Below are 27,609 nucleotides of genomic sequence, written 5' to 3'. Positions count from 1 at the left end.
TGGTTCAACTAATGATATTTTGGGAAAATTGCATTCAAATATTGGGAATATCAATACTGGATACTTCCAATTTATCTATTCATTGGTATATATGTTAATATCGTTTTATTCCAAAAATAATAATAGAAAAACATTATTGGAATAAAGAAAAATTGAACAATTAGTTGTAATTAAGTTTATAATTAAGTAACGTCAACTATTTTTTATTACAGCGAAAATTCGTTGCAGCACGGTACTAACTAATAACTATCTCTGTATTATTAGTCTCATATATCTGCCTAATTTGACAAATAGCTCGATTTATTCGGAGTTCAATTTATCGGAAGGTGAAGAAACCGACTTTTTGGTTATTCGGTAAATAATAGTTAGTAGGGACTTTATTAGGAAGGGAATAAACCGGGCCTAAGTCAGTTTCAAGTAAAACATTGATTGTTTTGCTGTCATTTTTATAAATTTGCTCTCAAATCCTAGTTTGCGAGATTTCGAAATAGGTCTTCCAATAGCATCACTCCACTGAGCATTTATTTCAAAATATATAACTATGTTTTATTCCAAAAACTTTTGTTAAAGCTAATTTATTACAATATATATTTTTGGAATTTCAGAATACAATGTTTTATAACAAGAAAACGTATTTTTTCTTCAATTATTTTTCATCTACCCATTTTAATGAACAGAATTACTTTAAGAAAGATTACAGAGCCTTGTCACAGTTATATGGATTATTTTTCAACAAAGCTACGATACATTACATTCAATTCGGTTTTTTAAACCGTATTTTACAAGTTCTAATATATATGAACAAAATATTTACAAGATTGATACCAAAATAAGATATTTGCACGGTAATGTGAGAAATAGCTAATGTCAGGTAAAAACTGGGAGATTTTCAACATAATTTTATTTGGGAGTGTCAAAAAGATGAAATAATTGATATAGTTACATGGCAGCGATCAGTCTGTGGTTTTACAAAAATTAGTCAAGTCACTGCAGACATTTTAAGTTGCCTTTCTACGACTGCTGCCATAGAGTGGTCATTTTCGCAATATGCTGATATCCATTAAAAAAAGCAGCCGACTAACAAATGATTAGGCTTCCAAATTTCTATATATAATATGAAATTTACATTATTTGAATGAAAATAATTTGCTTTTCCAACAGTCAGACCTTGATCCTACACGACATTTTGATTCTATTGACACCGTTGGTGATGATCAAATGATTCCTCAGCTGCAGAAAACTCAGCTATAAATGAGAAATAAAAACTAATTAATTTTAATGCAACTATAGACGGCTGCTACATATTTATTAGATCAAAAAACTAAGTAAACATTAATTTTTCTTGTTAAAACTGATTCCTATTTTGATTAATAGAAATACGCAAATTGTCATATACTTTTAAACGAAACTTAAAATCGGAAAGGTTTCCGCGGTCAGGATTATGAACAACAGGACTAGGTTGACGGGTTGAATCGCGTTGGAATTTTGAAATGTTTAATATTTTTTCTAAGAACAGAAAAAATATGTTTTATATATTTTTCTACTTTTTATTTAAAGAACAGCAGACAGTAGTCTCGTTCTCGAATTTCTTGGATAGAAATTGTGTCATTCTTATCATAATTTGGTGTTTTTTATGGGCGATAAATTAACTATAATACATGACCGGAAGAGCTTACATTATCCGGTATTTTACTGTAGTATTTTTAATGCGGCAAATTATACCTGTAAATTACCAAACATTTAAAATACGGTATTTTCATATCACTGACTCTCCATGAATTGATGATTTGAAAAATAATGTTATAATCTATAATATCTTCTGTCCTTACAATGAAAATATCAATAGGTGAGGGAACTGAAATAGGAAAGGGAAAGAAGAACCCCTAATAGCTGCACTATAAAGATGCCAGTGGCCTGATGGAACAATTCTCTAGTCATCCCTAACGTCCAATATATTCTTCTGTCGAAGTCTTCATTAATTAAGTGAAACAGGAGGAGTAGTATTTTCAGTAATATCAACTGAGATCCTTCAAAAGTTGTAGATACTTAATATACTCAATGAGAGCAGCATTAATATATTACAGATATTGCAGATAAGATTGGTTTGATCCATACTACATTTGAATCGTTGCGACAAACAGATTCCAACAACAAAGCCCAGCTTTAAAAAAAATTAAATTTTTTTGGTTTTCTTCAGATGAATTTTATAAAAAAATAACTGTTTAAGATGGCGATGGTTGAAAATCTGAAACATTTTCCAGTTTTCTTTTGGTCAATTCTATCCCGCATGGAAATAGGACGAATAGTCTTCAAAATATATAGCACATTCTTATCTGTTCACCCAGATTTTAAGATCGAAAATGATCTCATTTCAGCATTATTAACCAACAATAATTTTTTTCGTAGATTTAAAAATGATATTGTTTCTAAAGAGAGTGCAAACGATGGCTAAGTTGAAACAAAATTTTATTATTTTTTTTAATGTATCACGATTGAACATCAACTTTTCTCTTTTTTATATGTATATGACTAATTCTCAGCAATAAAATTCTGATAATATAATGTATGGCAATATAAATACACGATGGATGAAATAGAAAGATAAATCTCTTTTGAACGACACCCAAAGTTTTAATTGCAATCCCGAAATTTTTATGGCGATTTAGTTTTTTTAGAATTTTTATATTTTTCTGTTCTTTACGCCGGAAAGATTCTACATGTCGCCACCAGTAACCATTTTTTCTTTATTATTAAATTATATTTACGCCAAAGTTGGTATTTTAACAAGTTTTTTCATTTTTACACATATCTACAAATAGTTACATTCAATCCGCAAGTGACAGAACGCTCTATTGATTTATTTGAAAATCAATTTATTACACCATCAAAACAAAAGGCTCCCTTGTATACACATTTAACTAAACGGAGGCGATTGAAATTAATCTGCGAATGTATGCAAGTTTTTACACTCAATTGACTAAATTTTTGTTTGGTGGATTAACCCTCTTGAACAATCCATTATTGTTTTCAAAATTGGAAAACAACATGTGCATATACTGGAAAATAAAATAGATGATTCCAGTATTAATTTCCACTGGAATCCAAAATAAAAATTAGTAATTTCTATACAAATAACGTAGGTTCATATAACGCAATTCAAGTACCAAGACGATTGATCTGTGGAACTTTCTCAATATTCCTACAATTAGAAGAGAAAATGATTTTTAGTAGTAGAGAATGGAGATTGCTATAGACAAATACCATAAATGTAGAGAGTGACTCATATGTTTAACATAGACTTTGCGGGTCTGAGGAGCGTGCGGTTTTATCAAAAAAAATTATATGAGATGTTATAACTGAAACAATTTACTTTATATAATTTATGCCAATACTAATTGTCATAAAAAACAATGTGTACATGAAGTAACGAAACTTGCCAGATAATATTCTTATTTCTGTTACGTTTACAAAAATAGTTGAATAAAATTTTGTCCATCAATCCAGGATGGGTGTATGTGTAAGTCGATTAGTAGAGGGTTACTTCATAATCTATAGACATATTTTCAAACAATGCATCCCGTAAATATTCTCAGTTTTTGGTAAGCTATCAAATTACAAATTCAACCGTCAAGATCGCTAAGTTTTCTTTCAACAGTTCCAAAGTTCTAGTCCTTCAAACATATTTTTGATAATATATCCACTTGACTATTATAATTTCCTCCAATTTTCATTATTCGTCACCAAATCTGATTGGATCTATGAAACAGACGCTGCACAAAAGTATATGAAAAAGCGCCTTTCACTAATATTACAGACAATTCTGGCCTCTGATTCATAAAATATTTACGCAACGTAACGCGTCTATAAAACTGCTTTTGCGATTAGGTCCACGAAAGTAATCAACTTATCAATGGCAGCATCACTTTAAACTGTGATGATTGTCTACCGTCAGAGAAAATTCAATCGCACACCTGACAACATTATTTTGCCCCGAACTATTAATCTCTTCGTATACCTTATACAACTGTTTAGAAATAGACAAGTAAAACTTTTGAAAACAGGTATTTCATCCAAATGAGTAGAAAATTTTTGTAAATTTGTAATAGATTTCGTAATAACCCTTATTTGTTCATTGGATATTTCTAAATATTTTTATATAAAAAAGTTAACTTCTATTAAAAATAATTTATTTATTGGATAAAAGTCGAATTTGATTAGCCTAAAAAATCTTTTTAAAATATAAGTCACTCTGTGGTATTAAGTTATAGGTCAAAACACAGCACAACTAGATCCAAATGGTCAAATCATGTTGGAATGGGCATAAAAAATTGCAGAAAACCAATGAATATCCCAAACGAGAAGCGGCTAAAACGTTACTTAACACATATTGAAGTAGGGTTTGCAACCAATCACTGTTAACAAAGAAAACATTTCCTTTGTACATTCCTCAAGTAGAACGGGTGCGACGTCATCAAGTACATTGATGAAGGTTTTTCTAACACAAACGATTGTTACAAGGTGGTATCTCTCAAATTTTCAACAGTTTAGAAAATTTTTTTGAAATGGAAATATTTAGTTATCATTAATATCCACTCTTCAAGTATTTATACGAGGTCTGATCAAACACAATATGATAGAATTTTTACAAAGTCTCACACTCCCTTGTGTTGAGACAAGAAGTAATAAGTTAACACCCGTTCCGGCTAGTAAGTCTGCTATTCTGCCACTTCAGTGTTCAAATGTCTAGACTGATCACAAGTGGAATGAGCAATTTAAAAGTAGAAATGGGCTATTTAATGACGAGGAACAGTCGTGAATTCCGTAGACCTCAAAAGCAAATGAAAATGTATGAAAAGTGGATAAACATGTTTAGCAATTGACTATTTGAAAGTTATAAGAGAAAACTCGGATTGAATCTTGCACAATATTTTAACAGATGATGGACAAAAATTCCACTGTCAACATTGTTAGTGGAGATAAAAATTGGGTGTGTGGCTGTGGCCTAAGACAAAAATTCAGAGTTCTCAATGGAAAACCTGTAACTCACTTCGCCTTAAAAAGGCCCAATAAAAGCCGAAAATAATGATAATTCCTTTTTTCGAATCCGTACTGATGAGAAAGAGACATAAAAAATTGGGCAGCGGTTTTCTGTTTCCTCATGACAATGCGCAGTGCTACAAGCCGCTTATTCGAACATTTTTACCGCTAAATGTCTTTCTGTGTATCTACTTCCATCTTATTAACCATATTTAGCACCATGCAATTTGTGGCTCAACTCAAAAGTCAAAAAATGTGCTAAAAGGGATTATTCCTGACGTTAACGCCACAACAAAGCTGGAATGCTTTCAGACATGTAATTGAGGTTGACATAATTGCATTGCTAGCCAAGGGCAGTGGTTTGAATGAAATTAATTGAAATTTTTTGTCTTACTTTGTTTTTAATAAAATCATAAAAGTTTTCTTCATCACACTGCGGTTAAAAAATCATCAGCTTTGAGTATAGAATTTGTAGAATAACTCTAAAAAGTAAATTTATTTTGATAACTTCGAAAGCTGTGAAACTGTAAAACACGATATTCCCGCTTTTCGTTACAATTAGGTAATGTTAACTCTCTACTTCTCATCTCATCCTTAGGCCTTTTCAGGCGCCGGATTGGGGCATCGTGATTTCTTCCACTCATTTTTCTATGATTTTCTGCAATTTTTAGCAAATATCCAAATTAATACCGAAACATTTCAACTCAGATTTCAATTTTTTTCTTTATGTTAAAGAATAGTAGAAGTTTGATCCAGAATGGTGTTATATTTATCATTTGTTGTGACATCCAAGCATTTAATTGAAAAAATCTTTTAAATATATACTTCTACATGTAACTGTGATTTGTTGGAATGAAGAAAAGGTGTTCAAAATAAAATGTTTTCATAACGACAAAACTTCTTTCCCACTTTTCCCTTCAGTATGCGATTAAAATAAGACTGATTTTGTTGCCTTTTCACCTCACCAGTATAGATAATATTTGCTCTAATCAACAGAGGACGACTCCTTTTAGTTCTTATTACTATAATAGTACAACACCTCTTCTTTATACTTAGTTGAAGTGAGCTGTATTCAGTTCTATAATTTTATAACGTATTTTTTCAACATTACAATTGATTATTTGGTTCACATTACAAGAATCTAATCGATTCAACTGAAATATCCAATTCTATACAACTAAGTCGCAGCTCACGAAACACGGATTTATTCTCATCAGACGGAATTAAAGTGAAAAATAAATGTTTTGACATCAATGACAACATCGAATGAAAGCTTAAAATACAGAAGAATTGTATATGAAAATCAATAAACGAAGATTTTTATTTATCAAATAATTTTCTATTAACTTCCAATAAAACGATGCAATAAAATTATGAAGGCTGTTGCTAAAGTAATACAAGGTGTCCAGAAAGGGTATCGGGTATTTGTAAGTTCAAGTAAACAAAAAATATTTATAAGCAATAAAAACTTTTATTGTTTTAAAATACCATATGAATTGGAAAATTATTTGGAAAAGATGATCTTATCCAAATAATGACCGTTACGTTGCTGGCACTCTTCTAAACGGGAACGAAGATTGGCGATAACACGTCGACACAAAGCTCTTGATATTGCTGCCATTTCTGACCTGATGTTTTCCTTCAATTGGGTTATTTCACTAGATTATTTTGATAAACCTTACTTTTAAGGTATCCCCATACAAAATAGTCAAGCTAAGGGATAAGGTCGGGGCTTCTGAGAAGCTAGTTGATGTTACCCCTTCGCGAAATGACTTTATTAGAGAATAATTCATTCACAACTTCCATCGAGTCATTCGAGGTATGGCAAGTGGCCCCATCTTGCTGGAACCACGTTCTTGAGTTGAAAACTGCAAACTCCTACAACTCTGGGACTAAAAAATTTCGCAACATATCGCAGTAATGGTCACTATTCACATTGATTACTCGGCCTAGTTGATCTTCATGAAAATAAGGACCAATAATTCCTTTAGCAGACATAGCGGCCCAAACAATGACCTTTGGGCTGTGCAAGGGTCGTTCATGCTTTCGGCTCGGATTTTCGAATGCCCAGTACCGATAATACTGTTTATTAACATTACCATTCAGGTGAAAATTTGCTTCGTCGCTGAATAGTATGTTTTTAAAGTTGTTAAATCGCTGCATCATTTCGTTCGCAAAATTCAGTCGATTAGCATAGTCCGTATCCTTCAATACTTGAACCAATTGAATTTTATAGGCTTTTAAATACAAATATTCCTTTAAAATTAAATGTAAGGACGGTTTTTTTATGTTTAACGCTTGGCTTCGCTTTCGGATGGATAGAGATGGATTTCGACGAACTGACGCCTCAACTTCTTCATTTGTTTCTTCATCGCGAACTGAACGAGGGCGACCAGAGTTTTAAATTTTAACTGTCGCACCTGTAAACTCGAACATCCTGATCCAATTCCCAATGCTATCGTGACTTGGCGCGTGGCGTGTACGATATTCCGCACGATAAAGACGTTGAGCAGTCACTATTGAATCACCGTTACGATAATACGCTCATACGCAAAATGCGCGATGCGTCCCCGAGTACTATTCCATCGTAACTAAAAAACTCTAAATATAAACTAAAAATTAATTGCAGATGTGCACCTCCAGGTACAATACAAGCACCTTCTGTACGTCGCTCGGTTTCGATTATGGGTATGTTTTTCTTCTATTTTTTTATCAATTTAGGAGCGCTCTTCCACTGCTCAATATTTCGCTTTTCTATTAAAGAAATTATAAAGGTGAAAGATAAAAAGCAATAATGTTTAAATTATCGCTTATCATTTTTGACGAAACCAGATTATGCAACAATACCTATAATTTTTTACTATTCAAATATTACTTCTCTAGTTTGCCTAGTTGCAGTAACAAGTTCTCTAATCCGTCTTTAAATATTTGACTCAGTCAAGTTTGGTGACCTGGCTAGCAAAAATAATTGGTTTTCACGTCCTATTTATCTATCAGCGTATGTATCTACTGAAATTTCTCGAATACTTCTATAGAGATGCGCCGGAAGCCCATAATCATTCTGGAATAATATGGACTTACGAATTGGTAGTGGTAAATCTAAAAGAGATAAATGATACCTTAGATTTAGGTACCATTTCCCATGAAGTGAAATACCAAAAATAAAGGATACAATAATACAAGTTTAATGCAATACTGAATGGTATAAATGAAACAGACATTTCAATAAATATCTTAAGAGAGTTATGATATGAATAAATTAATATAACTGTGCCAATAAAATTGTTTTAGTATTCCCAAATTATCGTCTAATGAATTTACCAGTGTTCTGTCAAAATCCGGTTAATGATGAAATAATTGAAATTATTATTAAGAGGGCAAGAGAATTCCATTTTAATTGTTAAATTAAATTGTTAAAATCCGTTCCGTACCTATAACCATAGATGTATAATGAAAAGAAAATATTTACACTTTACTCGTATCTAGGATATCTCAGGACATGAAAAAGATATACACAGTATTTTAGCAAAAATGCGATTATTTGTTTGGTTTTGCTTCTTAGACATTTTCTCGGGGTCATTTTTGGTACGATGAGAGTGAAACGATATGTATTGTTTTGTTTTGGTTAAGCAACTGTAACTGATACTCTTGATATTCTATGGTTCTTTGCTTAGGGAGTTGGTGCGCTGCATTAGTGGCATAACAAACCATGACATTGGCTGAATGGAACTGTATCAAACCGCTGGTTTGGATGCATAGAGTTTCCCATGTCCTTTACCGTCACCCGATCTGACGTCGTGAGATTTCCACTTTTTGAGGTTCATAGAAGATCGTATATACGTTCTCACAGGTTTGAAGTAGATATTGCAGGCCCTGTTTGGTTATTTGGGAAGAACCGCATATTGTCTTGATGTGTACTGTGTGATGACTGGTGCTCAAATTAAGCACTTGTCGACTTTTATGTAAAACTGCTTGTGTTGTTCTTTTGTAGAAGCACCCGGTATTACAGTACAGTCGTAGGTATATATATATATATATATATATATATATATATATATATATATATATATATATATATATATATATATATATATATATGCATATGAAACCAGAAATCAAAGTAAGCAGTAAAACGTGTTTAGCAAAACAAAATTGGCATCATAACCACGTGAAATATCGAATTAAAACCGAAATTCCATCATTTAAAATTAATGTAATCTCATACATGTAAGCATATTGAATAGAACGTGTGGCAACATAGCTCGAATAACAGTTGATGCATCAGAAGAGCAAACCGGTTTAGTCGATACTATATACAATATCCAACATGATTCAATGAAATGAAAACGCTGGGCACAATGCACAGTGCACATTGCATCCCAAACATGCAAGAGATTCCAGCTGAGAGCTTCAACACACTTTAGGGGGGCACTCATGTATAAATCCCCAACAAATGACCTATAAATTATCAAAAAACAATCCATTGTTTTGTTAAACTCGAATAAACTTCTAATTCGATTTAGAATCTATATTAAGGCGCTAAGCTGGAATTTAATATTTAATTGAGTTCAGTTAAATGTTTTATATTACCACTAAGTTAGTAGTGAGCCCTGAAGTCCCGAAATTTCAGTATTGCTGATTTATATGTTAGAATAAAAAATGTAACAGTGAGTCAATACGAGATCTAACGTAATTAGAAGAACCGTACATAGACAGTATATAGAAATGTAATTAAATGAGTTGTTTGGACATACTATATTCGCGATGAAGCAGTCCATTTCAAAAAAATTGCTGACAGCTACACATTTTGGAAACTTATTTGTACATTTGTAATGTGTTACTGTTGAACAAAAACGCGAACGCGATGGAAACATTAATAACAATGGTTGCTACCGACGAGGGTGATGTTAGTTGGATTTTATCAGACGAAAAACAATATGCAAACAATTTTACATTGGATTTATTTATTTTTTATTTAGTTAAACTTTGCATGTGACAGCTATGGTCATCAACACAAGTTACTATTATCAATACGATAAAAGTAATGACTACAACATAACAGATTTACAATGGATTATTTGAAAAATGCTTTGATACACACATAGGCGCCACAGATAAAGAATATGTTTTTGAAAATTTATAATCTTCAAAATTGATTTAAGGATAATCTGACATTTAATTTGGAAGTTTCAAGGATTTTGGTGAAGAAAGATTTTCGTTTGTTGACGAATTTGTTCCTCTACTTACTGACTAAGTTCTAATGGTGAAATAAATTAACATGTCTTGTAAACTACTTTTTGTTTATTAACATACGAAACATAAATGTTAATACATACCCTTTTATCACGTTAAATTTACTGATTAAAGCTTACCTGAAAAAAATAAATTTATGTTAGATAAAAAGTCACTTTCACCTATAATAAAGAGTAGTGATGAAATTAGATTGGGTGAAAAAATTTCGGGGATTTGTGAATGCCGTGCGACTTAAAAAGATCAATGTGCTTCCTCTTGATAGAGTTGCATCAATGCTATATCTACAAGTATTAGTAAACGGTTTGTTTCCTGATTGAGTGAAATGAGTATATTTCTAGTTTTTTTGGCAGAAGTACTGAGAACTTCTCATCGAAATTAGGTACCTATAATCTCTTTCACAAATTCGCCCTTAACCAACCTAATCATTGATCCCGTAGCATATCTTTTTATGACAATGTGCAATTGAGTAAAGTCTATATATATACACGTTTATGCTTCTAAATGTTCTTGATTTTGGGTCTCTTCTATTTTAAAATTAATTTGTTTTTGATAAGTTTTGAAAGTAAGATAAGAATTGATAATTCGACTTATTTCAGTATTTTTTCATATTTTGAAAACGACCTAAAATCAAGAACATATATATATATATATATACACTTTGAGGAAACTGTCCTAAACAAACTTGATATAAATATTCCATTCTTTTTCCGATATGTAGATGATTGCATTACTGCCGTACCAAAGAATCAAATTGAAAACATGAATAAAAAATTCAATTCTTATCATAAAAAACGAAAGAAAATCGAAGAAAATAATAAAATCAATTTTCTTGATGTCATATAAAATTAACAATAACATAAAACCTATATGAAACCAACTTGGTCATCAAGATATTTAAACTTCAATTCCTGTCACCCTATGTCACAAAAAAGATCAGTGATAATAAGTTTGGCTGATGGATCTATCCAAAGATCAGATCCTGAATTTAGATGCTTAGCTATTTAAAAAGCAAAAACTGCATTAAAATGAAAAAATTATCCGGAAAAAATGATAAACAAAATATTCAAGAAAAGGTTTAACAGACACTACAATCAATTAAAAAACAGAACAGAAACGAAACATCAAAACATAAAACATTTTTCCTTACTATATGTACAAGGACTTTCCCAACAATTATCGAATTATTTCAATAAATATGATATTAGTATAAGTCATGAAGGACGTTATCCAAATATTTCACTAAATTGAAATCTAAAACACCAAATGCTCTTGAAATGACGGAACCTGTCTTCATAGATGAACTTCTGTAAAAGATGAAGCATTTTTTAGGGTAATTCTTCCAATAATGTGAATAATTTCCCATTTAGTCATCTGTTGCTGAAAATAAGATGAACAGAGTATATTTGTTTCCTTTTCCTTTTTCATTCTTCAAATGAAGGAGAGCACTGGCCAGAGCTCTTTGATTAATCATGTTGTACTACTAATAAGTAATGAGGACTGATCGAGATTTCTTGGACTATTAATTGTCTGTATGCGCAACCTACACAACTTAATAGATGAGTCGAGGTGAAATAGTTCAATCGATGAAAAGTTTGTATGTATTCGCCTAGCCTTAGGTTTGAAAGAATGTATAAATTGATGCATATTGAAAACTTAATACGAAGTATACGCAGTTTCTTATATGTTACTTAAAATACTGACAAACAACCGGAACAGTTGGTCACCTGCAAGTAGCTACGAACACGATAACGCTCCAAACCAATCTTTAAAATGTTTTTATCTAATATTCGAAGAACTATATCCCATTATTTTGAGTAAACTTATTTTTATTTGCATGTCATTTTTCCTGTATCCATTATAAATGACATATATGTTTGTTTTTAACTTTTTATAATGAAGACTTCTAAAATTTGTTTTGTAGAGGGGTATATATAATCAACAGATGAAACAACATTCTCAGATTTCATGAACTATACATACTGGGTAGAAAAAATACCAACAAAATAATTTAGTTCAACTTTTACTATAATTCCCAAAGCGTCAAACTCCAAGAGAAGAACACTAAACTATAACTCATTAAAAGTAATTCCAAAAATAGTTGGCAATTAGATTTACCGACGCAGTTTGGTATTAACAACAAAATGTGATGCAGAAATGCTTATATTCACTTCATCCCCAGCCATGTAATACCCGTCCAGATAAAAACAGTTTCCTGCTAATAGTAGAAAAATTTCAAAGAAATAAATTCAACATTTCCAATTCCGGAATATGTCAATTTGTATAATAACCAACAACATAAATGTGATTCCTACCTGAAACCCCCTTTAGAATGGCAAGTGAAAGGTAGAACCCTAATATATTTTTTTATTAAATAACCCTTGCAAACTATTAGATAATATTAGAATCTGATATTATAATAACGTAATATAGTATATCTTAGATTCTGGTGATTTTTCTAAACATAACTAATATATTCTCACTACTGCATTATACTCTACTTTTTCCTGTGACTTATCCAGACTAATCCAGAGCTTGTTCCTCTTGAGTTTTCTAACTAGATCGTCCTAGTTCAGGAGCTGGAATGGCCTAAACCTCAACACTTTATGGAGTCGTTGTTCGTTACTTCTTGATAACTATCTGTTGTTCATCTCCAGTTCTCGAGATCACTATTTCTTTAGTACTGAGGAACAATCTCATCCTTCCTACTTCCACGTCCTTATCAGAAGTGTCCGAATTTCTTCTTATAAATCTTATAAGTCGTCATTTTTTTCACTGCCGGCAATAGTCCATCTATTTTCTCTGCATTGGGTGCCTGGCATCTTCCCTAGATTCCTCAGCTGTTAGTAGTCTTCTCCAATCCAGAATCTTTAGTCTCTTGTTCATAATGTTCAAGTTAATCTACTTTATTTTGCATCAACAATCAAGGAGCAAAGGCCTCTTATGACAAAGAAGCTTTACACTACATTAAGTCAATAAACCGTGTAATTGAAAAACTGTTTCGACTTTCTCAGTGAGAAAACAAAGTACAACTAAGTTTGTCAATAGTATCTTCATCATGAAAAATAATACGGCCAATCCAACTATAGGTAGCCCATCCATAGATTTTGAAAAATTGAAGTCTATTCTTTTGTTTTGACCATCCGGTATATTCATCAAGACATCCAATACAATTGATTGCATGTTGTTAAAGAACTCTTTGCTCTAAAATTAGTCGTAGATATTTCGGTATCAAATAAATCATATAACGTTCTGTAAAATTAACACCATATTGAACGTGTAGGTAATTGACCATATTATATCCGAAATTATTTATAGTTTTTCATTGTAACATAGCAGGACCGTAACTTCATGTTTTTCAATCGTAAAGGAATAAATTAAATAAATTATTTATTACCGTATATTTTTTTGAATTCTAACTTTTACAATACTAATGATGTATGCACATCGGTTACATTCTAATGATGTGAATAAAAAATATATTATTTAACTCATAGATTCCCAGACAAGTCAATAGCGTATGTACAGAAAATTAACTGCCTAACATTATAGGGAAAACATTACAGAAATTATTTAAACATTTGTAAATCATCTTGAAAACAGGCAGTAGTAAGATTATTTGGTACTGTGTTATATTCATGTTATTATATCAACTATGTACATTCCATCCTTGCTGAGGCATAATTTATCTCCCCTTTGTCAAACAAATGTCGAGTTTTTAATATTAGAAAATTTCAATTATATTCATTTCCTATTCAGATATATGGTGCAAAAATTTTTTTAACATATAATATCTCATATTAAACTTCAGTATCTGCAATATTTGACAGAACCAGTATAGCATTGTCTTTAAAAATATTATTATAGATCAATACAATTGACCAGCATATAGAAACAAACAAAAAATTATTCTTAGCAGCATCTCTGTACTTCTTGTATTTAATAAGTTCAATTATTGTAGCTACAAAGAAAAAGGTGTGAACAAAAAATACGACATTTATTTTATACCCGCATATGTTGAGACAAGTTTGTTGACAGTCTTCTACTATAGCCTCGTAGTTATATGGTGTTTGCGCAATATCTTTCGAGAAACATGGATCTTGAAAAACGCATTAACAGAAAAAGTTAGTGGATGGCTAATACCCCGAAATAAAAACTAAGCGGTCTCAATGGGAAACCAGTAACTCAATCCGCCCTAAAAGAAACTGTAAACTCAATTTCATCAAATGACCTGAAAATTGGCCAACTAGTTTCCCCATCAATGCGCGGTCGTGCTATCTGTCCACACCTGTCCTATTCACCAGATTTGTACCATGCGATTTTGGCTGTTAAAGGAGACACCATTATTTAGAAAGCAGATAAACGCCAACCTTCCAAAAATGAAATCAAGTAGTAGTAGGCAGTACTTTGTAAAATTTTTTAATAAAATAATTCAGCGTGTTTTTTGAAAACACTTTAAAAAAATCTCCACAATAACTGCCAATAAATATGTCAAAGTCATCAGGAACTTCTCTAATGGAGATTATCCGTTACACATTTTTTCATTTATGTAAGTTGTTGAGGTGCTGGATCGTCCATATCGAGTATCGTTATCAACATCTTTGTCTACTATGAAGATCCTGTATTGGATTTAATAATTTTTTTTCACAAACTGAAATCTTCAAATACAATAGTCAACATTTTTAGTCGGAGCGCAAAACAGAATGATCCACTTTTTCGAGATTTAGATGACTTGAAAATTTGCTAATCTGTTTCTCCAAAAAAATATGATTATATGGAATATACATATAATATGCTTCATATTTTCCAATTATAGTATTGTGACACTTTAATATTATTCTCGCCCTCTCCTGTATCGGTCAAAGCAGCAATATTCGCATCTTTATTGAAAATAAATTATGTTTAAAAAGATCAAGCTCAATATTAATGCACACTGTAGAAAAAGGGTGTGATTCTAACAGCATGATAATTTGCACATTTGTAGATATAATTAGTAGTTTTTGCACCTACTGGGAGAAAGTTATCAATATATTTCCTGTTCTAGTGCTATTGAATAATAGTAGAACGTATTTTACATTCAATTTCAATATTCTACAGGATGTTACTCCCGTGTGCACGTGGAGGTCTTGTACATTGATTCTTTCTGATACGTACAATGCATACCGCGTACCTCTTAAATTATTTCTACGGTAATATTCTACCAACATCTCCAATAAATCTCTGTAATGCAATAAGTCATTTGAGAAAAGTTTTATACAAAGGGTGTCTTAATATTGATTAAAATAAATGTACTCCATTAATAGTTATTAGCGGCGTTGAAAATCAGTTTTTTGTGTGTTGTGGAAAATAGTATATATTCAAATTAATTAAGTTAATTCAAATTAAGTTAATTCGCGATCATAGATGTGGTGATTTATAGAGGGTTGGACATGGATTGGCTAACAAAATTACTGCAAATCACTTTGGGATAACCTAAAATGAATTAAGGTATGGGTTAAAGACAGACACAAAATGTAAATAGTTTGTACACAATAGGAATCTAGCGACGAAATATCTAGAAGTCAGAAAGATTTATCCAATAAATGAATGAAGAAAAATATATTTTTAAGAAGCATTTGAAATTTTTACATGACTATAGTAACGATAATTGAATAAGCATTTATAGATTATAGTAATTAACTCATTTTTGCTTTTGGCATCTTATTTGTTAGAATTCTAATCAGTAGACTTTAATACTTTCATTGATCGTGTAATAACCACCTAATATAGTTATGTTCATCTGATCTTATACAAAATTATTCTTGGGAAAAGCCCAATAATACAGAAAGTGGAATTTCACTTAGCATTCCAATCCCATCTTTTGTTAGCATTGCACCAACACAAGATGTGTGATAATTATATTTTTGTTTCCCCAAAAAATTGTCGATATTTTTTATTTAATTTAAGTATCCCGTTTATCGAGTCCCATCAAAAGTCTTGCCATACATATATTCCTTCATTTTTGGATACAAATATTACCTTGCTCTAGTTTAATATTTGATAAAAGTTAAATTTTATGTACAACATACAGTGGAAATTATGGTTACCTAAGTGTTCTCCCCAATTTCATCTCAATATGTGTTGATTATTTCCTGATATTATGGATTTTTTATTGAAACTGGTTATTTAATTCGAACAATATATTTGTTTCTACCTATTTTCTTTGATTTTTTATGTATATTTACAAATGAATCACCAACATTATACAGCTACTGTTATAAACACAGTTAAAACCTGCATAAAACGACCAGTTTGATGTTTTAAAAACTATAACTGGGTTTTAGCGCTTTATATTATTGACTTCATTTAATTTACAGATATAAACATCAAATGAAAGAGGACATAGTTTACATACCAATATGAGCACTATCACAAGGCAACAGCAGCTTCGAAAGCGTTTCGTAATTTGGTAAGGACATGTGATAGCGGGTGGATATGCACATGATCCTTTATAAAACCAAAAAACCTTACGGCGTTAAATCGTTGCACTTTTACCATCATACGACGAATTACGTGACGTAAGTATTTCCGTAAACCTCAACCAATAATCTTTACATTAATTGCAAATTCATGAACGGATTTCATAGGGCTTCTCATTCAACTTTTATCGTATTAAGCGTTAAAATCCCGTCGTGGAACATACGGTGTTTCTGTCATACACCGAAATTAATAGAAATAATAATTTAATTAAAAAAATAAATTTGCAGATTCATACAAAATACGTATATATTCAATTATCAAGAAATAACTATAATTATTAATTGTAGACTTGCATTTAAACAATTTTTATTGTGTTTACTGTTTGAATACGGTCCATGTAAACTGAATTTTTCCAATACTTTCTGTGCATACCATTTAAAATTACTTTTATGACTATAAATCATTTAAGTATCCTGCGAATTAACTGGCCATTAAAATACAACTTTTTAATTTATTTAGCTTTGTTCTGCCAGAATATTTGGGCGTGGAAAAAAGACGTTTAGCCGTGGTTAAATAGTAACTAATTTTATCTGCCGGTGAGAATAAAACAATACATGGTGGTTTTTTTTTTCTGTAAAATTGATGGTTGATAAGCTATAGATCAGCTACAGAAAGTTTACGCATGGTATAATGAGTGATTATAGTAGACAGTAGCAGGTAGTTATCTGAAAATTAAGAAACTGTACTGTAATTATATATATATATATATATATATATATATATATATATATATATATATATATATATATATATATATATAAATGTTCTTGATTTTAGGTCTCTTCTGTTTTAAAATTATTTTTTTTAACTAATTTTTGAAAGATGAATATTGACTTAATTATTTAAGTGTTTATCAAAATATTTTGATACTTGTACTAATTGTGATGCTGTCTACTTAGGGCAGATATCTCATTATTTAGAACATAGACTAAAATGTCATCAATACGATAAAAAAAATGCATCAACGAACCACGAAATATAAAAAAAATCAATTGTAAATAATGATTAAAAGGCTCTCGAAACAGAATCAAATGCAAGAAAAATGGAATTTTTGGTGGGTCAGATTCATAAGATCGAGAAAGATCTGAGCAATTTGAGCAAAATTTATAGCTCTATATTACAAATTTTAATACAACTAAGAAAAATTTGACTGATAGCTGCTATATATTTTTGAGATTTACAAACTAAGGAAAAGTGAATATTTTACGTTAAAACAGATTTCTATTTTGATTTTATTTTTATTTTGATATTCATGATGTAATTTATATATTGATTAATATAAATATGCATATTTTCGAGTCATATTTTGATAAAGACCGTAAGAGGTCGTAACGTCAAATTTTGATCTGTCTTAAAAAAATGATAAAAAACTAATTTCAAATCAGAAGAGACCTAAAATGAAGATGATTTAGAAACATATACATATCAAAAAGGTCTATAAATTGTTTATGTGCTATTTTTTTAAGAAGATGCGGATTCGAATGATTCCTGATGGATGTGTAGGACTCCCCTAGCCTACCCATTAAACCGCCATTTTCTGTCATCTACGTTCAACCAGGAACTATGGCGATATTACTTCTGGTTGAGGGATCTGTCCGTGTATGTTGTACCGTTTGTTTGTTTTCTATGATATCACCAGGCAGCCGCCTACACTTTTTTGTCTACAGGTAAGAAGTCTTTCTGTGTAGGTTGGAATCAGTTGCACCAATCTACCTTGTGTAGTATCACTTGGACGATATTGTCAGGGTTTAGGCTGCCAACAGTCTTCCCTACCTCCTCTTTCAGTGGTTACGCGCAAAGAACGTGTGATCGGTATCATCTGAGTCGTGTTCCCAATATGTACACTCAGTTTTTTATACTTCTTCATTTTGTGGAGATACCGTCGAAATTAGCTGTGTCGCGTCAGAAGCTGAGTTGATATATGCTATCATTAAACTATATTGTATTATTAATATAATAGGAAATATTGTATTTGGGTTTGTCCTATTTCTATTCTCATTATTTCATTCCATCATATCCCATGTTTGGCTCCAGTTGTCGCTAGACTTATGCATTTTGATGTTTATATTAATTCGTTTCTACCACTAGGCAGAGTAAAGTATTTGAATAGCTTGTCTACATTTATCGCGTTGTCAATAACTCTTCGTCATTGCTAATCTAACATTATATTCCATGTCAAACCAGTCATTTCTGACAGGTTCAGAAATTCCATGATGTATTGTACTTGTCTGTTAAGTACAGAAATATATCCACAAACGAAAAATTAGAATATTCTCTACAAAATCTTATGCTGTTAATAGAAATTAAAAGTTCGGAAAAAAACAAAGAATTAATGAAAATGATCTAATTTTAAAGTATAAATAGTTATTGTATCTTATTTGTAGGAAAAGCGAAATCTGTAGTGACGGGAATTGTGTTTTACTCTTGAAATTGCAGTTCCTAACTTTCATGACAATGGCAACGGCAACGTGCCTACAATTGGGTAGCATAATAATCGAACACCTTCCAAAACTTGACCATAAACTGAAATTTGCGCAAAAGTTATCTTTAAAGCCCTTTTGTATATATCAAAAACACAAACGGAAATTATAAACGAGTTTTGACGGAAGTATGATTTTTCAATGAAAAAATTACTGTAAAAAATATTCTCAAATATAATATCCTTTTTTTCTGTCTCCACACTTTATGTAGAGACCTTCTTTCGAGAGTTTCCAAAATAATTGTTTGTTTCGGCCATCACCTCTTAATTTTTCTGAAATCGTGTTCAATCAAACCATTTCATCAAGTTTGGGAACAGAAAGTAGTCGGAGTGTGCCTGATTAGATGAATATAGCAGATGAGGCAATAAATTGTAACGCAATTCAGCTAATTTTTCTGCAACAATAGCGGACCAATCGGAATGTTCTTCAAGAAATGCGGTTGTTTATTCTTAAATTCGGAATCAAAGTAGGCTGGTAATAATTCTCATTTTTCCTACTAAACTAGAAAGATTACACTGCTGGAATTCCAAAACACTGTGATTATGATGTCATTGACAAAAAAAGGTTTCTTATTTCTTAGAAGCACGTTACTCGAATGTATTTTTGTTTCTGGAGAATAATAATGTACCCAAGTTCCATTCACAGTGATATAACAGAAAAATTCACTTGGATTAGGTTTAATATTATCCAAACATTCGTTTAATGCGAGCAAGCTTTTGATCAGCATTAAATATTCGCGGCACAAATTATATACTCGTTGGGTTGAAATTGCGGATTGCGGACGACCTATTAATACTCGCTAACACAAAGGAAGAGCTACAAAGGAGAATAAAGAAGTGCAATAATTGAAGTACACAATTCAGACTGCAGATGAACATACAGAATACAAATATAATGAAAATATTAAACATAACCGAAGAAACAATTGTGCCAATACATGAATAGGAAAAGAAGAGCGTTATCAAGTTAACGTAAAACCAAAAACAAATTGAAGTAGAAAACGTGTGAAATGAAGATAATGAGAAACATTAAGGTTATGAAGAGTCTAAGTTAAAGAAGGAACGATACAATTAGATATTAATTGAAAGTATTGAGTGTAGTGGTCAAAATCGAACAATAATTGAAATGGTTTTGACACATAGTGAGAATGCAGGAGGACAGAACAGTCAAGGCAATGTGGAGAACCGAACAAAAAAGGAGAGAAGAGGCAGACCCGACCCAGAAGAAAATGGAATACAAAAGTAGCAAATAACCTGGGGAAACTGATAACTAGATATGGGTTGAATAAGTAGCAAAGGTTAGAAGCAAGTTGAGAAAAAATAAATATTACCTCTACACATAGGCTAGAAGAGGTTACGGTTAAGTGAATAAGTAAGCTGCCTCAGGTATTTTATTTGCCAAGAGCACGTATTAATCATTTATGGAGTAGTTCCAATAAATAACGATTCAGCGCCATCAGTGTCCGTATGCCAAATTTTGAAAGCAGAGAGTAACTTACAAATCATTCCATGGGACGGAGCACTTTCAGGATATTATTCGCCTAAATTCTCCTCGGTTTCTTCAATTGATTTTCCACGTACAATATAATGTTTAATTAACACTCGAAATTATTCTTTCCCCGTATTTATTCATCAACGAAAATAGTTTTCTTTATATGAGTGTTAAAACTGAACTATCCGTCCGATTTATGTAAAAGTTTGACAGAAGACATCAGAAACATATGACGGAAACTAACAATATGATCACCATACCGAAAGTGTTAACAACTTCTGAATAATTACTTGTCCCTCGACAACCCTTTGTGTTTTACTAGTTCAAACTGAGATAATATTGTATTAATATTTTAATATAATCTATGTGTCATAGTATCATATGTAGCATAATATTTACGTCCAATTTGATTATTTAAAATATTTATTATTAAAAAAAGATTAATCAAATAATATGTTATTGTAATGGGCCTTAACAAATCAGTTTCATTTATAAAACACCAAATACAAAAAGTGCGCCTTCAATATTTAAATAGTTATAAGAAACAATATGCCTATTTAGTTTCCGAACAAACTTAGAAATCGTATATAGAATAATTCACCCTATAAATAAAGCACATGTTGGTTGACACAAAAAAATAAATATATAATAAGTATAGTGAACTTTTTTGTTTCAATAATTCAAGGCGTGGAAAACTATTATGTTAATAAACATTTTTTGTTAAAGTTGTACTTTCGAGACTGATGTTTAGTTAATGTCATAAAAAAATATGTTTCAAAATTAATACAAATTTTTTGATCTCCATAGAGAGATGAACTTAAAAATAAATCTTGACAGAAAGGCTCAAAGAAAATCAAGGAATTAGAAGGAGAACATTACAATTTCCATAAAAATAGAAAAAAAGGATTGAAAGGCATTTGTGACATGACTAATATTATTTAACTTCTCGTTCTTTATATGCTCTTACTACTCTTTTACACGGATATAAATTCAGAAATTTTTTTCTATATCTTCTATCCCTGCCTCCAGTAATTATTCTTTGGATCTTACTCTTTCCGTCCCAGCTCTTCACCAGTGTTGCTATTTATATTTTTAGCCTTGTTAACAATGACTATCACTAACATTTCCATAGTTAACTTCATATTGTTAAAATAACTACAACTTCTGTCATGTGTGCGATGAGCAATGATTGTTGTTTGCAGTTAGAGGTGCATTCCAGTAAAGAATGGAATAGACCTGTGAATTCTTTCGACGTAGATTAATCAAGGCAAAACTGCCTCAACGAACTAGATATATTATATCCAAATGTGGCCAATGCTCACTTTAGGACGAATTTGGCGAAGTCCTCCAAAATCTGGCATTATGCCTTAATTGGACAAACAATACATTTATATGATATACCGTAAAATTCAGACATCTTTGAGTATACGTATGCCTAAAATCAACAAGATATAACATGATCATTTGGCTGTGAACAAAATTGTGATATGATAAACAACTATATGTTCGCTAGAAGTACTTCAAGAAATTCAAAAAACGTTAAAAAGAAACAAATCATTCTTCATCATAGAAATGAGACCTCTTACTCTGTTGCTCAAAGAATTCAATTAACCAGTCAGAAGGTCTAGTCTAGTTGATGGGTCATACACCACACAGCTCTGAGTTGGCACCCAATGAATTTTTCTTTCTGCATATCCAATAAAAAAACTGAATACGTAGTCGATGATTTTCCCCAAGCAGTTGATCATCCATTTATTCGCAGGTCCAAATTTTCATCATGTGCATATCTATTTATGAGCTTTGCGATTGAAAAATATTAATGTATTATTTATAGTAAAGTTGATACGTTTTTTTCTATATCTCTAAATTGGAAAAACATTAATACATCGAAAAGTATCTTGATCAAAATAAGCATTACGGTTATCATTTAAAATTGAAAATGAGCTTACATTTCAGGTTAAGCCACATCACAAAGATTTAGTTTTTTTGATAACAACTCAATTTGAAAAAACCACGAATAAGTCATTATGGATAATCTTGTTAATAGTTAATAGCCCTGTTGAACCGGAAATCGTTAGTTTGGGTGAGTAAATTTATTGTGTTAAGTAAGTACTATAAAATTATTTACAATTCCTTCATCTTTTATATATATATATATATATATATATATATATATATATATATATATATATGTATGTATGTTGTAATTTATCAGTATTTGTAGTATGGTGGTGTGAAACTTTGAGATCGGGTTAAAGAAATTTCATAGGCCCTTCGATGAAATAATGTAGAAACTTTGATCAATAAAGATTCTGAAGTTACCAGCAATGAGAATTCCGCACTGTTGCATAAACTAGATTCGATATTTTGATAGCTACTACTGGTTTTTCTACAATGATCGGTATTGATTTTTTAACCGAAACTAAAGCGCGGAAAACTTTAAAATAAGAATTATAGTAATGTTTTTCTTATTTACTTACATTCTTTGTATCTGTAAGGTGAATTTATAAACCCTGTCTTTTACTTAGTTAATTTATTTAAACACTATACTACATTTAACTAACTTATATAATAATTAACTTATCACTAATACATAATCAACTTATATAATTTATTTAAATTCTTTTTACTTTTCTATTTTGTTCCTTTCACTATGACTATTTATTATAAACTAACCAATAACTGCGTTAAACAAACTCGTTTATATATCCAAAACGAAGTTTTCAAAAATTCTAGAAAATAAAGTAACAAAACAAATAAAAAAATAGACCTTCCTAGAAATTAGTTAAAAAAAACAATATAAACAAATTGCCTGCTTTGATAAAAACTTATATAAAAAAAACCAAGCGGGCCGTGACTTCGCCAAATCTTAGAATTATATCTATTTATCAACTTTCTAGAGGTTGATTGAAATTTTATCAATGAAGAATGGATACGTTAGAGTTGCAAAAAGTGATTTAACACAAAGAACAAATATAATTTGGAAACAGGTAAGGAATTAAACTTTTACAGGTGGTAAAGAAAATATGTATACGAAAAATCTTCATTATGATAAAAAAGTAAACTATTTGGAATACCTTCAAAGAGTTCACAACCTTGCTTCTTCATGTTCATAACATTTTCTGTGTTGGCTTGCGAATGTAGGGAATTTTGTAACAAGGTGATCTTCCTCGTCTCCGTCTCCACGGAACTCATCCTTTTTTGCTAAACCTAGTTTCATTATGTACTGCTTGGACGGCAGTGTTATGTAAGAAAGGTAGTAAGGAGGTGTGGGATATTTATTCTTAGATTTTGCAGTATTGAGGTTTTGAAGAAACTTTTTGGAGTGATCCAGTTCCGAAAGAATAAGCTAGATTAAGCCTACTTTGTATTATTTTTTCTCTTGGATCTCTTTTTTATAAGTAAATGTTCAAGATAAGTGGAAGACTGTTACGTTCCCTTTCTAACCTCGTTTCTTTACAGAAATGCAAACCATAACCATTTAATTGTTCTTGTCTAGGACATTGAGTTTCCCACGGAATCCTCAGATCATCTTTGAATCGATGATCTAGGAGCTAGAAAATAGGTTCTTCATAGATTTATTTCCGTAAAACTTCCTACCCGGAAAGTGCTCCTAAATGAACTCAGCGATAATGAGCATTTGGTACCGGCAAATATAGTGCTCCGTGGTTTTTGAACAATTAATGAGACTATAATGATTTCCATAAGTAGGCTAAATTCATAAAAATATATATTCATAAGTTACTTATTCTGTAATTTCAATAAGTAGCAGTATTTTTCCTTCAAAGTTCATGAACGAACAAATTTTAAATAAGTTTGACGTGCTATTTGCTATTTACAAAATTAAGTTGCTTACAAATAAAGTTGCTGTAATTGTGGCATATTAAAGTGATCAATTTTAGATTTTATTATGAAGATTTAAAAATACAATCCGATTATTAATATAAAGTGTATGTATTTTAAATTACTAATAAATCACCGAAGGAAGTGAAAGTAATTTGACTCACATATCGTTAATTTTCACCATTCTTCTATCAATTTGTGGATCCTTTTATTGTTTTGGTGAGAGGAATGTTATTGACAGTGATTCATCAAATTAATCAAATACGATTAAATTTACCATTTATTTGCAAATTTATTTACCAAATTTACTTTTGACCATACTTTGGGATGAAATCTTGGAAAGTTATGGAAATTGGATAAATAACAACAAAGGCATATTCCATTGTTTACCGAATTCCCGCCAAAAAGCTACAATCACCTTTCTGGAAAATTTTGTAAATGGCGATGAAATGGGGTTTCTTTGAAAGCGTTAGAATAAATGTTTGGTTATATCCAGTCGAAACATCTCGAATAGAATTTGCTATTGGTCACTGATGCTAAAGGGAGGATTATCTCTTAAGAATTTCGACAGGGTAAGTCGACCTTATTTAGGCGGTCTCGAGTGGACACATGGTGAAATTTTTGCAAATGTGTATTTTTTATGTGTAAATTTTCAAAAGTTCTAAGCAAAATTGGCATAGAAGTCTACTTCTCATGAAAATATTTTGATGCATTGAATACTTTTTATTTAACAGTATTTTCAGGTATTTTTCTATAATAGTATTTTGTTTCAATACAGATGAATTCCTGGCGATTTGTTAATTTTACCTAAATATTGAACGCAGTGGTACTTAATCGAAATATATTTTTTAGTATTAGGCTTTTATAAAAGGTTAAAATGATGTATAGAACAAATGTGTGAACAAATCCTATTTACACTTTGCATATTTTTTGGCAAATTGACAAATTTTTTTCTATTAGTCATATGAATATCCATTACAGCTAAAACTACAGTTAAAATTAATTCCAGCCATGGAGGACGTCCCAAGCAAATCAAACATATATCATTTCAATGGAATGCTTTACTATATTTGATCACATTGTTGATTTTTTCATAGAAAATTAGGTCAACTTTGAATAGTTTCGTGTACTTGGTTTCTTGAGATATTCCATTTTTTGCGGAAATGGATTCAATTCCGATGATTCTGTTTTATTTAGACAAGTGAAGTTTACAACATTAATTTAGGATACTTTCAATTATCAATCGTAATATTTGTTATTCCTTATATTATAATAGGGTGCTCAAATATTGAATGTCATTACCAATTCAAATGGAACACCATGAAGTTACGAATACTTTACTAAAAACAATGAATTTTATTATTATTAATGTTCCCTCAACTAGCCTGGTGTTAATTATTAGCAGATTTGTCTTTCATATTAGTCTCAATATAGTTTAGTTTAGCTAGATAATTCCCGTTTTCATTATTTTAACCCAAAAGATACTACTTTATAGTGATTTTTTTAAGGATGAAACAATATTATCCTCAAGAAAGAATTGACATAATTTTAATTATAGGCGAATACCATGAAAACATATACCTTCTGGCATATATATATATATATATATATATATATATATATATATATATATATATATATATATATATATATATATATATATATAAGGATATCCTGAAGGAGACCATACGCAAAAGCAGTTTTGAAGTGCTGGCAAGATTTCGTTCTACGGTGAATATTGCTTAAATCAAGCAAAAGAAGACGAAGACAAGAAATTCTTGGTGTTAGAATCAGTAGTTGAGGATTCGAGTATAAGCACCAAAAGATTAGATATTAAGAAATAGTGAATAAAAATATTAGGAATATAAGTTCATGGTATCTTAAATACCTGTTGTAGACCTGTTTAAATGAAATGGAATCATCGGAATATCTCAAGAACGGCAAAACCCAGATACATGAAACCTTATTCAAAGTTTACGAAAAATTAGATGAAGTGATCAAATATAGCTCGTTCCATTTAAAAAAATAGTATTTTTGATTTGTTCAACTACATTTGGGCCAATCTGTATGGCTGAAAATAATGTTAGATGGTAGCCGTAATTAATATTCATGACTATGAGAAAGAAATTTTGGAAAACGTCAAAGTTTGTTCACAATAGACAATTCAAATATAGGTGACGCACCCTGCATAATCTAATATCCAATATAAAATGATAAAATGTTCCAAATAAATATCACGCCTCGTATTTTTTTTCTGACGCATTATCATTACTGCATGCACATCTGTTTGTTATGTTTCACATATTAAGAATAGAAAAATATTAATTGAAATACTCACTACCATAGTACTAAAAATCAAGAGTCATCGTACCACCATAACAAGTAATTATTTCAATTAGAAACTTCATATTTGCCAACTTTTCTTTCTTATTCGACTAACCAAATATAAATATATAATAATTTAATTAATTGAAAATGTTAACTGTCTATCTAGATCAAGTACAAAATTATCAATAACAAAATTGTACAAAATTGAAAATCTGTACAAAGATTTCTGTACTGATACAAATGCAAATCACTGGATTATGAACATTGTTTAATTGAGATATGAAAAATAACTATATTTCAGATTAGTTTAGAAACACCTTTTGAACATTGAAACCCAAAATAATATTTGCTTTAGTCAGCCACATTATTCGGTTTAGTTCGATCAAAGGTATTTTCGATATACTACCTGTAAGTTGTAAATTGCAAATAGTATAGAGAAACAGTGTCATACTACAAAAATTTACAATTGGATTCAAATAATTTCAATAATTATTGTGAAATGATAGAATAAGAATATGAAATTTTTAATTTAAAATTTATTTCGAAGAATTCTAGTGAATTTATATTATTTACAACAACATTAATTACCGCCTATTAAAGTATCACTATCATCGACATTTAGGTTAATAGGAAAAAATTCGTTTAGGTTAAAATCTTCATT

At 30.7% G+C, this 27,609-nt stretch overlaps 1 protein-coding gene and 1 long non-coding RNA gene across 7 annotated transcripts in view; both read right to left on the bottom strand.

The window, feature by feature from the left end:
• The window catches only part of LOC130451832 (latrophilin Cirl), a 365,678-nt gene that overhangs the window by 181,955 nt on the left and 156,114 nt on the right, over window positions 1-27,609 (bottom strand). The window lies entirely within an intron of this gene.
• Window positions 1,043-27,069, bottom strand: LOC130451834 (uncharacterized). The gene is made up of 3 exons (XR_008910795.1): window positions 26,959-27,069; window positions 10,374-10,409; window positions 1,043-1,245 (listed from the first exon to the last, which is right to left on the bottom strand). It is a non-coding gene; the product is annotated as an uncharacterized LOC130451834 (long non-coding RNA).

This window comes from Diorhabda sublineata, chromosome X (genome assembly GCF_026230105.1).
Source record: "Diorhabda sublineata isolate icDioSubl1.1 chromosome X, icDioSubl1.1, whole genome shotgun sequence".
Taxonomy (NCBI): domain Eukaryota; kingdom Metazoa; phylum Arthropoda; class Insecta; order Coleoptera; family Chrysomelidae; genus Diorhabda; species Diorhabda sublineata.
The sequence above is the reverse complement of the archived record's forward strand: the minus strand, read 5'-3'. Positions and strand labels throughout refer to the sequence as shown.